Raw genomic sequence first — 17,868 nt, 5'->3', positions numbered from 1 at the left:
TACATAAATATTACATAAATTATCCCCTATGGTGAACGCCGTAAAAAAAAAAAAATAAAAAAAGACAGAATTTCAAATTTATTCTTAGTTTCCACCGAAAAAAAACGTAATAACAAGCGATCAAAAAGCGGCATTTACTCCAAAATCATACCCATGAAAAATACAAGTCGTCTTTCAAAAATCAAGCCCTCACACAATTCCCTATAAAAAAATAAAAAAAAGTTATGGGTCTTGTGAAGTGGCAATGCAAAATAATTTTTTGGGTTAATAAAAGGTGTTTTATTGCAAAAAAAGTAGTAAAACGTAAACAAAATTATAAGTATTTAGTATCACTGTAATCGTACTGACCCAGAGAATAAAGATATGTTATTTGTACCGAAAAATGAACGCCAAAAAATGTATAATGTAAAAACGCAGTGGCAGTATTGCTATTTTTCCCCATCTCCCTCCCAGAAAGAGTTAATAAAAGTTAATCAGAAAGTTATGTGTACCCCAAAATGGCGCCATTAAAAACTACAACTTGTCCCGTAAAAAACAAGCCCTTATAAAGCTATATAGATGAAAAAATAAAAAAGTTATAGCTCTTGGAACGAGACCATAAAAAAAGGAAGAAAAACGCTTGGTCATAAAGGCCCAAACAGGCTTGGTCACTAAGGGGTTAACATGTCTTTTTCTGATGACAATCTCTTTAATGCTATGCTCCCTTATGCTCTGTTACCACTTGTTCTGTGTGAAGTTCATCCAATATAGCAACCATCTTATATTTGTAGTCAGTCAAAAAAAGTAATGTATGTACGTTTCTTTGGGAATGTAGGACATTATATCCGGCCAGGAAATTAGTAACACAAATACTTTTGTTAGTTCATTTTTGCATTGGGCATCTGTGTTTATTGAGCATGTCAGGTCAGGAGATTAGTACAACCCTCGGTACCACTGATAATTTGTTCAGTCGCACTCTTATGCATAAAAGAGTCAGCTTAATTCTTTGCACTATCAGTCTCATGCCAGAACCTTACTCCTGAACAGTTTTAGGGCTCCTTGAAGAACTGCCAACCAGTTAATCCTTTTTTTTCTCTCTGAGGCATCTAACTGTTATTAAACCCATTCCACCAGGGTTTCTACACATATTTGATTTCACAATGACTTTGATCATGACTGACCTGAAATTGAAAGTCTGCTTCAAAGAACCTGTGGGAAGAAAGCCCAACAATGGAGAATTAGTGAGAATCTTTCATAGAGGAGGCAGAAAAGTTCTAGAAATGACAGTGCTCTGCCTCTTATTCATTGAAAAATGCATATCCTCTGATGAAATGCCTTTCAACATACCAGTCACCATTAAATTTACTTTTGCTTACTTTGCTTATGGTCTTATTATACTGTATTCTGATCTGAACTGATGGTTTTGCAAACCTGCCATATACTTACAATATGTAGTCTAATACCTACAAATGAGCATAAGTTCATCCCAACTCCCTTATAAATATTTATTCTTGGATTAGCTAAATATGCATGCTTATTTCTATAGGAAATACAGAGGACAAGCCACTTCTAGATACCTCTTACAACGCTTATTTCCTGAGGGCAACAAAGAATGATGCATATTGAAATCACCCATGCCTGAGCCTTTTTCCCCTGCACCCCCTGGCAGATATTTGGGAGACATCGTAGCTGACAACACACATATTATGGGGGATTTATGAAGTCCTGAAAAACAGAATTGTGGCTTCAAAAAGTTGCAAAAGGGGGTTCTCACAATATTTTGGGCATACATGCTCAAATATTTGCAACGTTTTGTGATTTACACCACTAACTCTAGTTATGAAAAGTGGGCTTGGTTAGCTGTGTTAATGAGGTGTAGGCAGGCTCTGATTGGCCCGCAGAGGAATAGGTGAATCCTGTGATGGGCCCTTGACAAAGGTGGGCCCCCAGTCCTCCAGTTCAGCATCTTAACCAGCCTGTATCCATATAAACAATTGGGTAGATTATTTAAAAAACCTACCCAGTTTATTATAGATGCTTCAGGAGGCTGACATAACTTCTAGATACAGAAGCAGGCCAACTATTATCCTCTTACCCCAGGAACCTGCCTTCTTGAAGATGTTGCAGGGACCTCCATAATCAATCATTCTGAGCTTCTTATTGCTGCCTACCACTATGTGAGCAGGGAGTATTAGCATGTAACTTCATAGTGGGCCCCAGAATAAAGTATAGTGGTGGGCCTTAGGCACTCCAGTCCAACATTGGGTGTAGGTCATATTTAAGAAATTGAAAATTCTCACAAATATCTCAAGTTCACTATAGAAAAGGGGTGGCATAAACTAGAGTAACATCCCTAGACATATTTAAAACTGCACCTAACTAATAAAACAGCTAAACCTGGTGCAAATAAATGGCAATGCAGACTCAAGCAAAACTTGCTTCAAAAATGTACCCCATAATAAATTGCCTCCTATGTTTACAATTGATCTGGTAAAAGTAGGCTAGATCCACCAACATTTATTTAATAGACATGCAGAAGCCCAGGAGGATTAAGTGGAGGATGGGAGTGGTAGTTGTGGCTCTGAAGTTGGTGGTAGTACTCATGTGTCACGGCTGGGGATGGGGGAAATCCTCAGCCGTGCGCTGCATGTGCAGTTGGCCTACTCGGCCAGGAGAACAGGATAGGGAGCAGGTCACCTCCTAACAGCGTCCCTACCCTGACCCTAACTCCTAACTGCATGGGCCGACCTTAAAGGTAGGAGGGCCCATGCCCAGGAACCTCGGATCCCTAACTCACCCTCCGTCCGGTCCCTGCGCTAGGAGTCAGGGTAAGACGACCTACTCCTCCTAGGCACGGAGGAGCAGGAGTCTCACTGGCCAAGCTGTTGGGAAAAGGGGAACAAATGCAAGCCTATGTATATGGCAGGTGCTGCACTAGTTCCAGCCACCTGCCACAGCCCTGCTGACTGGATCCGTGTGCAGGAAAGCTGAAGTCCACAAATAGCAAACAGAAGTCAGCACAAACTTATCCACACACCGGAACCCAAATACATGGCAGCACTGAATAATACAGGAAAACATAAACCAAGCATCACACAGACTTAGCTAAACTTAAACTTAAACTTATGACCACAGTGGTGGCTCTCACAGGCGGATAGAAAAGACAGGAGGCTGCTCCAGCTAGCAAGACTGAAACAACCTACTGAGCTCTGCTAAAGAGAGGGTCTATATAGGCCCAAGTGGCCACACCCAAGGGTTGGACACACCCAGTGACATCACACACACACACTGGGAAGGAAGTTAACCCTTCCAGTACCACAGAAGGGAAAGACACATAAAGGGGAAGTGCACACAATACAAAATACACCATGCACACAACACACACACCTAACATAAAGAAAGTCAGGTGAGACCGCATGCCAGGGCAGCAAGCTGCCCAGCGACGCTCAGGCTGCTCTGCTGCTAAATACAACACTAGTTGCCCGCGGCAACCACAAGTGAGGCCACAAACAAGTGGCCCTCACCCGTGGTTGAACACCCATACAAAACCGCAGGCAACTGCATGCGGTAAAGAAGTCACGGTCATGGGCATGGCCGTGACATCATGGTGGTGATCCCCACTCTTGTGCTCCCAGGACCATGCAGTGTCAGGAGGGCGCACTCTTTCTTGCCTCAGGGCACATCCTGGTATTGGGGCTCCTGGCTGGTGTTGGTTGGGATGCCTTTGATGATGGATGATTTGCTGGGTGCAAGGCAGGACTGATGGATAGTGGAGACAATGATCAGGCCCACTAGGTGTAATAAATAAGGTCTTTCATTAATAAGTGGATGATAGCGGTAATAGTACAAATAGCTGCAAAAGGCACAATTCCACAGTATGTCAGAGCACAACGTTCTTTCTGTAACAGCATATGGACAGCAACAATGATGGTGGTTATAGTACTCCCTCTCTCTAAAGACACTTTGCAGTCTCACAGTGGAATCATAAGCTTGCAATAAGGTTCTTATTATGTCCTTCTGCAGTTCCTGGACTGAGGGGTACAGAAATTTAGAAATGGGTGACCAATCTGTCTTAGAGGGTGGTAGGATGTTTTATCCCCTTCCACGGCAACAAAGCCTTTATGCTTTAAACAAGCACAATCAGGGCCGTCTTTTCGAATGGGCACGCTGGGCAGTTGCCCGGGGGCCCCACTTGCCTGGGGGCCCGCCTGCCCAGTGAACCCACCAGCCAACTTCCCAGCCGTCATTTAGCAGCGTTGCCGCCAGGGCCGTCTTTACCAAGGGGCAAAAGGGGCAGCTGCCCTGGGCCCAGTTGCTCCTGGGGGGGCCCAAGGCAGCTGCCTCTTGAGCCCTGCTAGCTACTGCCCCGGGTGTCAGGCTGTCGGCTACACAGGCATCATGATCGTACTGTGTTAATGATCTTAATTCTAGGACCTTAATGAGTTTTGATCTAGGACCTTAATGACATCATTACCATGTGACCAGTAACCTAGCAATTACTGGTCACATGGCTATGAAGTCATCACAGGTCCTATCAGGAGTGTTGCAGAAGTTAACTGTGGAGCTTTTCTGTGTAAAGATTACATCAGAAAAAGGTGACATGGGGTTGTTATTTTAATATACTGTAAACTACTGTATAGTGGGGTGCTGTGTACTGTGTGGGGGGCTGTATACTGTGTGGGGGCCTGTATACTGTGTGGTGGGCTGTATATTGTGTGGTGGGCTATATATTGTGTAATGGGCTGTATATTGTGTGGTGGCCTGTATACTGTGTGGTGGGCTGTATAGTGTGGGGGGCCTGTATAGTGTGGGGGGCCTGTATAGTGTGGGGGGGGGGGGCTGTATAGTGGGGGGAGTGCTATACTGCTGTACTGTATAGTGTGGGGGGCTGTATACTGTGGGTGCGGTATAGTGTAGAGTGCTGTACTGTATAGTGTGGGGGGCTGTATCGTGTATAGTTTGGGGTGCTGTATACAGTGAGGTGCTGTATAGTGTGGGGGTCTATACTGCTCTACTATATACTGTGGGGTACTGTATAGTGTGGGGTGCTAAACTGCATACTGTGTGGTGCTGTATACTATAGGGTGCTATACTGCATACTGTGTGGTGCTGTATACTATAGGGTGCTATACTGCATACTGTGTGGTGCTGTATACTATAGGGTGCTATACTGCATACTGTGTGGTGCTGTATACTATAGGGTGCTATACTGCATACTGTGTGGTGCTGTATACTATAGGGTGCTATACTGCATACTGTGTGGTGCTGTATATACTATAGGGTGCTATACTGCATACTGTGTGGTGCTGTATACTATAGGGTGCTATACTGCATACTGTGTGGTGCTGTATACTATAGGGTGCTATACTGCATACTGTGTGGTGCTGTATACTATAGGGTGCTATACTGCATACTGTGTGGTGCTGTATACTATAGGGTGCTATACTGCATACTGTGTGGTGCTGTATACTATAGGGTGCTATACTGCATACTGTGTGGTGCTGTATACTATAGGGTGCTATACTGCATACTGTGTGGTGCTGTATACTATAGGGTGCTATACTGCATACTGTGTGGTGCTGTATACTATAGGGTGCTATACTGCATACTGTGTGGTGCTGTATATACTATAGGGTGCTATACTGCATACTGTGTGGTGCTGTATACTATAGGGTGCTATACTGCATACTGTGTGGTGCTGTATACTATAGGGTGCTATACTGCATACTGTGTGGTGCTGTATATACTATAGGGTGCTATACTGCATACTGTGTGGTGCTGTATACTATAGGGTGCTATACTGCATACTGTGTGGTGCTGTATACTATAGGGTGCTATACTGCATACTGTGTGGTGCTGTATACTATAGGGTGCTATACTGCATACTGTGTGGTGCTGTATACTATAGGGTGCTATACTGCATACTGTGTGGTGCTGTATACTATAGGGTGCTATACTGCATACTGTGTGGTGCTGTATACTATAGGGTGCTATACTGCATACTGTGTGGTGCTGTATACTATAGGGTGCTATACTGCATACTGTGTGGTGCTGTATACTATAGGGTGCTATACTGCATACTGTGTGGTGCTGTATACTATAGGGTGCTATACTGCATACTGTGTGGTGCTGTATATACTATAGGGTGCTATACTGCATACTGTGTGGTGCTGTATACTATAGGGTGCTATACTGCATACTGTGTGGTGCTGTATACTATAGGGTGCTATACTGCATACTGTGTGGTGCTGTATACTATAGGGTGCTATACTGCATACTGTGTGGTGCTGTATACTATAGGGTGCTATACTGCATACTTGGGGGTTTACATCCACTTTAATCATACAACTAAAAAAACGAAATAAATATAGATATATATATAAATGTACACACACTCTGGTGCTGGTGGGTAATGCTGGTGTGGGTACTGCTGGTGCTGGTGGGTATTAATGTTGGAGTGGCGTGTGTACTGCCTGGGTACTCTACATTGTGACATCACAAAAAAAAAAAATGTTTGGGTTTACATCCACTTTAAGTTATTAGTGCCCCTCAAGTTTTGACTGTAATATCTTATGTGTCCCCCTTATATAGCAATCTTAGAGTTGCCACTCGTTCGAGGAAGTGTAAAAAAGGTGAGGAAAAATAAAGTTTATTACGTGTTGGTGAAAATAACCTTTAGTGCAGAAATGAAACGTAATGTTTTGAGTGGAGCACAGAAGAGGAAAAAGGCTGCAGAGGAGAAAGAGAAAATGTGCAAACTTCCAAAACTAACATCTTGGCTCAATCCAGGTGCAACGTCAGCCAGTAGTTCTGCTCCTCCAGATGTAGCATCCACATCTACATGCACTCCAATTCCAGCAGAAATACCAATGGTATCATTACCTGATCCTACTGCTGGGGAAAATCCACAAGAGGAAATGCCCAATAAATATCGCCTTATTGATAATTTGCATTTTTATTCTAGTGCGTGATTGTGTAGACAGGGCCCCAGTGCACTGTATTGCCCGGGGGCCTATAATGCTCTTAAGATGGCACTGAGCACAATACCTTGCTGTCTGAACGTTGAATGGTCTTGTGAGTTCTAGACCTTCTTTGATGTCTGGTCTTTTGGGAGTACTTTAGTAGTAGGTTTACTTCCAAAGCAATTGTAGGCTCAGAGATTAGGGTTCTCTTAACTTGGGCCTAGTTGTGCAACAGCTGTAACACACAGTGGTATAACTAGAAATGACTAGAACCCACAGCAAATTTTTGAGCAGATCCTGCCCCCCAGCAACTTCTTAGCAACCCCATATTTCCGTGCATCCCCCACTCCTGTGGCTAGTTAAGGTCACTCTCTCAGACGAGGCCCGGAAGCCCCTCCTTCCGTTTCCTGCAGTATCACTGTATAGAATGTCGCTGTATAATACTGTTAAGATGACCCTGAAAATAAAATATTTTAGTCCTCCTCCTGGGTGGGCCCCTTCTAAGTTCGGACCCCAAAGTAGCTGCTTCCCCTATAGCTACACCCATGGTAATGTGCATCTCCTCCCTTGCATTGCTCAGATTAGACTCCCTCAACACTAACTAGTCAGGGGGCAGACCTGGTCCATCCTCTGACAACCTAGCACAATTTGCCAACTTGTTAACCACATATTGTCCATACAATGCCATTAAGTGCATGTACATAACAAATTACAACATTTAACTCAACAAACATTGCATTAACTTTGTCAATGTCAATTAACACGTTGCAGTAGTCCTTATGGAGTAATCCATATATGGCCAGCAATATTTCTTTTATAAATGTGCACCGTTCCTGTTTGCAGCTTGTCAGGGATTTCAGAAGGTGGCTATAGACATTGGTTTATATTGACTAACACGTCTCTAAAAAAAAAATAATTAAAAAACGTGACGTGACGTGAAATGGCTGATGGATGACCTGGGTAGTTGTCGAACTACTTTTGGTCAAAGCCACCACAAGCATACATAACAGATGTATTCTGCTAAGAGCAAGAACAGGCTACTGGAGTGCAGCATGCAGAGGTGGTCTTGCCATCAAAAGTACAGAAGCCTCACTGGAACTCAGTCAAACCCCATTGTAAGTCTTTGTGGTCTGTCACCTTTGGGGTCTGTTTTAAGGTAATCATTGTGCATATTGTCATTTTCGGCCTCGCATAACTTTGATATAGGGCTTATGTAATATTAATGCTTTGGTATACAATTTGTATTCATTACAGTGGCCAAAACAATATTTATTGCAAACACAGTATAAACAGTTGAAAGGTTTTGACTAGTACATCTGCCAATTTTGACAAGAAAGGGTATTCATTTATTAATTTCATGGCATATAACTGCAGGAGAATGATCCTGCAAGATTTACCATGCATTCAGAAATGTCATACACTCAGGCATCTACAATGCTCTTTAACAACAGCCTATGCACTATGACAAAAAAAAGTAGCTGGAGTGCTTCTTTTATAAAAGTTGGTCTTAGAGTTGTCCTGTATGGTAAGCAATACTAATAAGAGTTCAGGGTGGTATTTATCATTCCCCCCAAGCAAGTATTTTAGGGTAAGAAAGTCACAAACACCGTGTTTACAACTTTCTAAAGTGCTGGTCTATGATAAGTCTTTCTTGCATAAAAAAGTGCATTAATTAAAAGAAACTCTATCAAACTGTCCTGTGAATCGAGCCTTCACACACAGGTTTTCTGTGGGGTTTTTCTGCACCTTTGTGTTTTTTGTGACATTTTTTGCACTAGCATTTTGTGGTGCAGGGACAGACAATGTTTTCTGATTCCATACCAACAAATTTGGTAGTTTGGTTGACTTACTGTGAGACAGATTTTTATTCCAGAATTGTGGTGCAATGTTGGCACCTTAGGCCATGGCCCTTTCCTGAGAGGCTTCACCGTTTCCTTTCTGGGGATGTCAGAAAAAAAGTGTAGAAACCCTAGATGCGCCAATATGCGCCACTTTTTTTTTATGCAGACACATTAGTAAAAACTACAGCAAAAAACACAGGTGAAAAAAAGCGCAAGCACTTATTCTGGCATGACCTTGAAGCAGCCTGACATGAGTGAGCCCCTGTATCCTATATAAGCCATAAAAAAGAAATACAATTGTAGCTCAGGGAATCAGCTCTGTTCTTGAGGGATATTTTTTTTATTTTTATAACGCATAACCATAATATTTTAAGTGCACTTGTGGGATCAATATAAAGGTAATTTATTCAGTCTTTAGTAGCTATTTGACTTCATCCACAAAATTTCCATTAAATAATTTTTGTTGACATGGAAATGTTGAATTTCTGTTTTAATGCATCAGTGGGTGGTGTATTAACATTGGCTAAATGGTTCCCATACAGGAAGAGCAGCAATAATAAATGAGTAACCTTGCAAAAATATAAAGACATCTAATCACTCAAAGCCATGCTCCCAAAAAAAGAAGGCTATAAATGCCTAAAAATAAAATCAAATCAATACTGCATGCTGATTCATAACAATATATGACAAGCTAGTGGTTTCACTCAACTTTCCTGATCTAATCAGATAGCTGAAACACTGACCTACAAAACAAATGATTCAGTGAATATATACTTTGTATATAACATACACATCATTGGTGTTAAACCAAGACATGTGGCCTGTGTTAGAGCTCTTTCACACTTGCGTTGTCCGGATCCGGCGTGTACTCCACTTGCCGGAATTACACGCCGGATCCGGAAAAACGCAAGTGAACTGAAAACATTTGAAGACGGATCCGTCATTAAAATGCGTTCAGTGTTACTATGGCACCCAGGACGCTATTAAAGTCCTGGTTGCCATAGTAGGAGCGGGGAGCAGTATACTTACAGTCCGTGCGGCTCCCGGGGCGCTCCAGAATGACGTCAGAGCGCCCCATGCACATGGATGACGTGTCCATGCGATCACATGATCCATGCGCTTGGGGCGCCCTGACGTCACTCTGGAGCGCCCGGGGAGCCGCACGGACGGTAAGTATGCTGCTCCCCCGCTCCCTGCTACACTTTACCATGGCTGCCAGGACTTTAGCTTCCCGGCAGCCATGGTAACCATTCAGAAAAAGCTAAACGTCAGATGCGGCAATGCGCCGAAACGACGTTTAGCTTAAGGCCGGATCCGAATCAATGCCTTTCAATGGGCATTAATTCCGGTTCCGACCTTGCGGCAAGTGTTCAGGATTTTTGGCCGGAGCAAAAAGCGCAGCATGTTGCGGTATTTTCTCCGGCCAAAAAGCGTTCCGTTCCGGAACTGAAGACATCCTGATGCATCCTGAACGGATTTCTCTCCATTCAGAATGCATTAGGATAATCCTGATCAGGATTCTTCCGGCATAGAGCCCCGACGACTGAACTCTATGCCGGAAGAAAAGAACGCAAGTGTGAAAGAGCCCTAAGGCTACTTTAACACCTGCGTTAGGTGCGGATCCGTCTGGTATCTGCACAGACGGATCCGCACCTATAATGCAAACGCTTAGGCTGGGTTCACACTTGAGCGTTTTACAGCGCGTTCAAACGCGCTGTAAAACGCTCAACACATGAAAACAAATGCTTCCCTATGGCCCTGGTTCTCACTTGAGCGTTTTACAGCGCTGAAAAACGCCCTACGCTCAAACAAGTACTTGAGCTTCTTTGGGGCGTTTTGACGCACGTTTGTGGCCATAGGACACTGCAGTCAATCACACAAACGCGCGTCAAACGAGCGTTTACTATTGCAAAAAACGCGCATAAAAACGCGCGACAAAAACGCGCGTTAAACGCGCATATAAAATGCGCTCAAGTGTGAACCCAGCCTTAGATCCGTTCAGAACGGATCCGTTTGCATTACCATGAACAAAAAAAAAAAAAAAATTATATTTTTTTTGGTTCATGATAATGCAAATGGATCCGTTTTGACTTTACATTGAAAGTCAATGGGGGACAGATCCGTTTAAAAATTGAGCCATATTGTGTCAACTTCAAACGGATCCGTCCCCATTGACTTAGGCTACTTTCACACGAGCGTTCGGAGCGGGTCCGTCTGATGTTTCATCAGACGGATCCGCTCCTATAATGCAGACGTTTGCATCCGTTCAGAACGGATCCGTCTGCATTATAACTTAGAAAAATTTCTAAGTGTGAAAGTAGCCTGAACGGATCTGTCCAGACTTTACATTGAAAGTCAATGGGGGACGGATCCGCTTGAAGATTGAGCCATATAGTGTCATCTTCAAACGGATCCATCCCCATTGACTTACATTGTAAGTCTGGACGGATCCGCTCGCCTCCGCACGGCCAGGCGGACACCCGAACGCTGCAAGCAGCGTTCAGGTGTCCGCTCACTGAGCGGAGCGGAGGCTGAACGCTGGCAGATGGATGCCTTCTGAGCGGATCCGCGTCCACTGAGAATGCATCAGGGCCGGGCGGCTGCGTTCGGGGCCGCTTGTGAGCCCCTTCAAACGGAGCTCACGAGCGGACACCTGAACGCAGGTGTGAAAGTAGCCTTAGATTGTAAGTCTGGACGGATCCGTTTGCCTCCGCACGGCCAGGCGGACACCCGAACGCTGCAAGCCTCGTTCAGATGTCCGCCTGCTAAACGGAGCGGAGGACAAACGGTGCCAAACTGATGCATTCTGAGCGGATCCGCATCCACTCAGAATGCATTAGGGCTGGACGGATCCATTCGGGGCCGCTTGTGAGAGCCTTCAAACGGAACTCACAAGCGGAGCCCCGAACGCTAGTGTGAAAGTAGCCTTATTGTTATGGCCACGTTCAAGGTAATCCATTAGTCTGTTTCGAAAGCAAGTACTGCAGGTTAGATGGCTTGTGTTGGTGTCCAGTAGTCTTCAAGCCATGCCACAGGTTCTTAATTGGTTCTCTAGCTGAGAGAAACAGGTTTTCCTCAAGAACTGCCCGGTATTTACTTCTATCCATCTTAACTTCAATCTTGACCAGTTTTCCAATTCCTGTCGATGATCCATCCCCACGGCATAATGCTGTCACCATTATGCTTCCCTGTGGGAATGGTGTTCTTGGGGTGATGGGAAGTGTTGTGTTTGCTACACATACAGCATTTCCTATGATGGCCAAGAGTCTATGACCATAGAACCTCCTTTCATATGTTTGGGGAGTCTGCCTCATGCTGCTTGGCAAACTCCAAACAGGTTTTCTTATTTTTTCTTTAATCAATATCTTTTTTTCTGGTCACTCTTCTATAAAGCCCCACTCTGTGACACGTTCGTCTTATAGTGATCCTATGGACAGATATTTCCATCTCTGCTGCAGATCTTTGAAACTCCTTCAGTATTATCGAAGGTGTCTTTGTTGAATCTCTGATTAATGCCCTCCTTGCCCGGTCTGTGAGTTTTTGTGGACGGCCTTCTCTTGTCAGGTGCATAGTTGTGTCATATTCTTAACATCTTGTTATAATGGATTCGATGGTGGTCGGAGGGAAGTTTAGCTTTTGGGATATTTTTTTGCAACCCAAACCTAATCTATACTTCTGCACAACTTTGTATGCTTGGAGAGCTCATTGGTATTAGTATTCATATTGCTTTCTTAGTAGTGCTACAGACTCGGTGGCCTTTCTGAACTAGTGTATTGATACTGGCATCTTTTAACACTTTCATCGCACACAGAGGGGGAACTTATTCAACTAACTATGTGACTTCTGACGTTAATTGGTTGGACCAGATAATTGGGATGAATATATATGCATTAGGGTTGCAATGGATATTGAAGTCTCTATACTCTTATGCCCGGTTCGGTCTGGTCCTAGGATTGTTAGTTCTTTAATACGACTGCACAGCTTAGTAGAAGTTCAGATTGTTCTCATCGGTGGACACACATGAGAAGGAGGGAGAGCATCGGTCCCTTCCCATTGTGACGTGGCTGGCTACTGCCACTAATTAAAATGTGGAGCCTGCCCTGTTACACTTCTGAATAGAGATGGCCTTGCGGTTCGCCCGGCAGTCGTTTTGCAGCGAACTTTGCGTGTTTGCTTTTCACCGAACATGCGAACATATGGAGATATTCGCGCCCGCCATATTCTTTTACATTGTGAAGAACTTTGACCGATGACACATCCATCAGATGGTACAGGACAGCCAATTGAGACATTTCAGCACATGGAAGTACCCCCTACCTTATAAATAAACCTGATCTGGCCGCCATTTTACATTCAGTGTTTTGCCAGTGTAGGGAGAGGTTGCTGTGTGGAGCAGGGACAGGCTGTTAGGGACACCAAACGCTAGCTAATAGGGCCACAAAAGTCTTTTTAAGGACTGGTATAGGTGTGCTATCGATATGTGTGATACACAGAGGGGTGCAATATACTTATAATATACTTTTATAATGAGTCAAAAACACATAGATCTATATAGTGATCACCTGGAAGTCAGGGGCCTAGGGGCTAGAGGCTTACTAGGGCCATTTTTTTTTAGGGTAAGGTTCCGGACGGAGCCGCTCTTATCAGGGTGGGTGGTCTGTGGTTAGGCTATCAGGAACAGAATAGCACCCCCCTGTAGGGCAATATCAAGGACAGTTCTTTGCCCACCCTGTCCTTCAATACCACATCATCATCTAGCCCAGGGATAGACAGTGTTTGCTTTCCCTTTGGGATTCATGGATGTGCACTGGAACCCCCCGATTGTGGTAGGACATATGGTTTCTGATTTGGTGCCGCCGAGCACTTCTTATTGCCGACCACATCTATGCTTTTTGCTTAACTTTAATAATTTAATTTATTTTTATTCTGAGGGATATCTTTTCCATTCACACGTCCGCAAAATGGGTGAAGACCCATTCATTTTAAATAGAGTCAGATTGTGCTGTCCGCCTCCCCATTTGCGGATCCGCACTTCCGCCTCCGTGCTTCCGTTTCCGCCAAAAAATAGAACATGTCCTATTGTCCACAATTCCAGACAAGATTAGGCATTTTCTATTATAGTGCCAGCGATGTGCGGTCCGGAAATTGCAGTATGCACATTGCCAGTGTCCGTGTTTTGCGGATCCGCAAAACATTTACGGACGTGTGAATGGACCCTCATAGTAACATTATTAAAGGTTACGTTTTATCTTTATGCATATTCTAATGGATTGCCTTCCTTGTACAATGTTATAATATACTTTCTATGTTAGAAAGTATATTATAGTGCATTTGTATTGTGCGGCAGTTGTGTGCGGTTCTGCTGCGATACTGCAGGTATATAGAGGGACAAGCGTTATTGGAACAAACAATTTCTACTGGTGTGATATACCAGTCATCCCCCAAAAAAACAGATTGAAGCAGGGTGTTATATACCAATATACTTTCTTTATAGTGCATTTGGGTACTGTATAGTGCATTTGCGAATGCGCGTACGCGAAAATTATATTGCCGATATTTCGCATTGAAAAAAATAATGAATGGAGATAGCAAATTCGAATAATACATCTGGTATGTCACTGTCCATGTTGTGGGACTATTTGTGCACTTCTAGTAATTATTTCTTGGCGGCAAATATGAGCTGAAGGTTTTTCAGGTTCGCCTGCCATTAAAATGAATGGGACCCGCCGCGAACTTGCGTTTCGAACATTTGATTGCGTTCGCGAACCGTCCCGGCAGATGTTCGTCCATCACTACTGCTGGAAGGAGGAATGTCAGGAAAAAGGGGGGGAGAATAATTGTCATGTGGGAGCGTACGATTCTGCTTCATGCTGAATATGATGATGGACAAGGCATATCATCCAGCTTTTCCAGACTCCTGAGAGGCAGTACTGCTGGTTATCAGGTTGAACTAAGAACACAGCTCAGCCCGTAGAGTGCATGTATGAGCACCGCTGACCCCGTGTATCCTGTGCCCGCACCCAGGCTGTAATAAAGGTGGGGGGCTGGGGACATGATATACATATAAGTTTATCATGAACTCACACCCATTTAAATATTCTGGCGTCTGCTTATTTGTATCTCCCAGCTGTAAACTAGTGACAACATCTGACAACCGCAGCAGAATCCGTGATCAGGGACTCTGAGAATGTTTCCCATCACCCATTCAATAGTTTTCATATTGGGCTAAGTTCTCAAGAGCGCCCTATGCCCTAACTTCGCCTTCTCCCTATAACTGTGACGTATAGCAGCCGCTCATCTCATAACGCTCCAGTACTGATGGAACCTCCAGAAAATCTGTTGCCAACTTGCCATTATGTGAGATAAATTATGGGGGTCATTTATTATTAATAGTTTAGTACCTCCATTAATAGTAAGTGACCCCCATCACAATGTACATTTAAAGGGGTTATCCAATTTCACAAACAGCCCCCCCTATGTGCTGGGCCCCTCACAGGTAATATACTTCCCGCGCCACTCCTGGTCCCCGCACCGCCGCTGCTGCTTCTCCCTGTACACAGATGAAAACATCCGGTTTCGGGGGGGTTAGCAGCCAATGCTAGGGATGTTGGGGAGGCTCGTCCCTGTCCCCGCCTGCCATTGGCTGCTTCCCTCGAACACCGGATGTTTTCATCCGTGTACAGGGAGAAGCAGCAGCGGTGGTGCGGTGATCGGGAGCGGGGTAAGTATATTACCTGTGAGGGGCCCGGCACATGGGGGGGGGGGGCTGTTTGTAAAATCGGATAACCCCTTTAAACAATGGAAGGATTTTATATTTTTGTGTTTTTTTGTTTTGTTTTTTTGTGTGGTATCAATTTGGTATTGAGTATTGTGATACTTTGCTTGGTATTGAAATCAAAGTCAAAATGCTGGTATTGTGACATCCCTAATATGCAATCACAGCTTTTTAGTTTTTATTTTCTTACTTTTAAAACAATGGCCCAGATTTACTGACCCTAAATATGGTGTAATCTTAGACCGGCTTTCTAGACCTGCACCAGATTTATCACAGGGCCTCATGCTGGATGATGAATGTGGTGCAGGGATAGACACTTTTATCTTGGCTTAGGGCTCATTCACACAATCATATGAATGAGTCTGCATCCATTCAGCAATTTTGCGGAACGGGTGCGGACCCATTTATTTCAATGGGACCGTAAAAGATAAGGACAGCACACCGTGTGCTGTTCGCATCCATGGTTCCGCAAAACAGTACGATCGTGTGAATGTAGCCTAATGTGTATGGCCAGCTTTTTTCTTATAGGAGTGATTTTGGGCTACAATATTTTTTTCAATTGGTCTCCATTAAAACTTTTCAGAAGTTTTTGTCCTACGGGGTTACATTTCAGCCTAGGTGCAGAGCATCTTAGTTTCAGTTCTACACTAATTTAATCTATATTGTTATCAGTGATGCTAAAAACAATTGAATTGAAAAAAAGATTTTTAGCCCCAAATTAGTAACATGCAATCATAAGAAAATTGCCCCCTTAGGCTACTTTCAGACCAGCGTTTTTGCTGGATCCATCATGGATCAGCAAAAACGCTTCCATCACGATAATACAACTGTCTGCATCCGTTATGAACGGATCCGGTTGTATTATCTTTAACATAGCCAAGACGGATCCGTCATAAACTCTATTGAAAGTCAATGGGGGACGGATCTGTTTTCCATTGTGTCAGAGAAAACTGATCCGTCCCCATTGACTTACATTGTGAATTATGACAGATCTGACTTGCTCCTCACCACATCGTGGACCGTAAAACGCATTCTGGTGCATTCCGTTTCGTTCAGGTTTGTCCCCCTTGACAATGAATGGGGACAAAACAGAAGCGTTTCCCAAGCACCCCCCCCCCCCCCACTATTGAGACCCTATGATGGATCTCAATAGCGGAAAAGGAAAGCGCAAGGGTGAAAGTAGCCTTAAGCCTTTAACTACACTTAACATGGCCATCCAGTTGAAGTTTTATTGTCCATTGTCTCACCAATACATTTGTTTTGCTTTTCCATTTTCTGTGCCCCGTACATTGTGGTTTTTCTTTTGGTTCATAGTTGATGCTGTGCACGGCAGAGTATATAGTTTTAAAAAGCAGATAACAAAAAGGGTAACCCGTCTTCTCGTTATTTTCTTCATAGCACTGTAATCTACATTCAGATATTTATTCAATGCATGACATTTTGGTTTTATAAATGTAAAATTTGATGCAAAAAGCTTACTTCTATTGTGCACCATTTTCCAATTATTTGATTGCAGCTAACAATGAAACAATTGATATTTTTATTCTGGTTGCCATGGCTTTTCTTTATATTTCTTTTTTTGTTTCTTGATTTCTGCATGATTACTAGAACCTCATGTATATAATATTTAAGTGTAGATTTTTATGACTATAAAATACTACTAGAAGAAATACAGTAATGGAGTAATACAGTACTTGCACATAATTGTACATAAATATAACTCATTAAAGAAGCACTCAAGGAATATTTTGGAGATCTAATGCTAACCAGCAATCCTCTAGCAGTGCAATTTGTTTCATCCTTAGATCAGTTGCATCCATGCGTTTTGAACTCTATCATCATGGACAGCCGTATCATGTGATCCCAGTTTGACCGCCAGTCCAGAGCTTGCTCTCCTGTGTAAACAGGATGTCAGTCTCTCCTGTGTGGCTTACTTCCTGTGAACCACAGTATTACACCCTAAACTATTATTCCATCCTGGCAGCTATCCATCCACAACCTCAATACCATGATGAGCATTTTAATATCAGCTTTCTCAAGTTGGCGGTAAAACGCATAAGTGGTGGTCTTTTTTATTATGGGTCATTATTTTTTTCATGTGGGTTGATAAAAAAAAAAGTCTACTTGGGTTTTCTATACATATTGTATGTGTTTGTAGCTTTGGGATCACTCGTGCAGCTGATTGTTTATTCTATAGTATTGTGTGTATTGTACCTTTTGTACCACTTCTGGGCTTATTTGAGCTAATAAAGTATTACCTAGTACAACCCATGACTACTAACTCTTTATTGTTTTAATAGTTTTTAGGTTT

The 17,868-nt window shown here is 43.3% G+C and overlaps 1 protein-coding gene across 2 annotated transcripts in view; it reads left to right on the top strand.

The window, feature by feature from the left end:
- RGS6 (regulator of G protein signaling 6) overlaps nt 1-17,868 on the top strand; it is a 436,918-nt gene that overhangs the window by 51,053 nt on the left and 367,997 nt on the right. The gene's annotated exons all lie outside the window — the stretch shown is intronic.

The sequence above is a fragment of the Bufo bufo genome, chromosome 11 (genome assembly GCF_905171765.1).
Source record: "Bufo bufo chromosome 11, aBufBuf1.1, whole genome shotgun sequence".
Taxonomy (NCBI): Eukaryota; Metazoa; Chordata; class Amphibia; order Anura; family Bufonidae; genus Bufo; species Bufo bufo.
The sequence above is the reverse complement of the archived record's forward strand: the minus strand, read 5'-3'. Positions and strand labels throughout refer to the sequence as shown.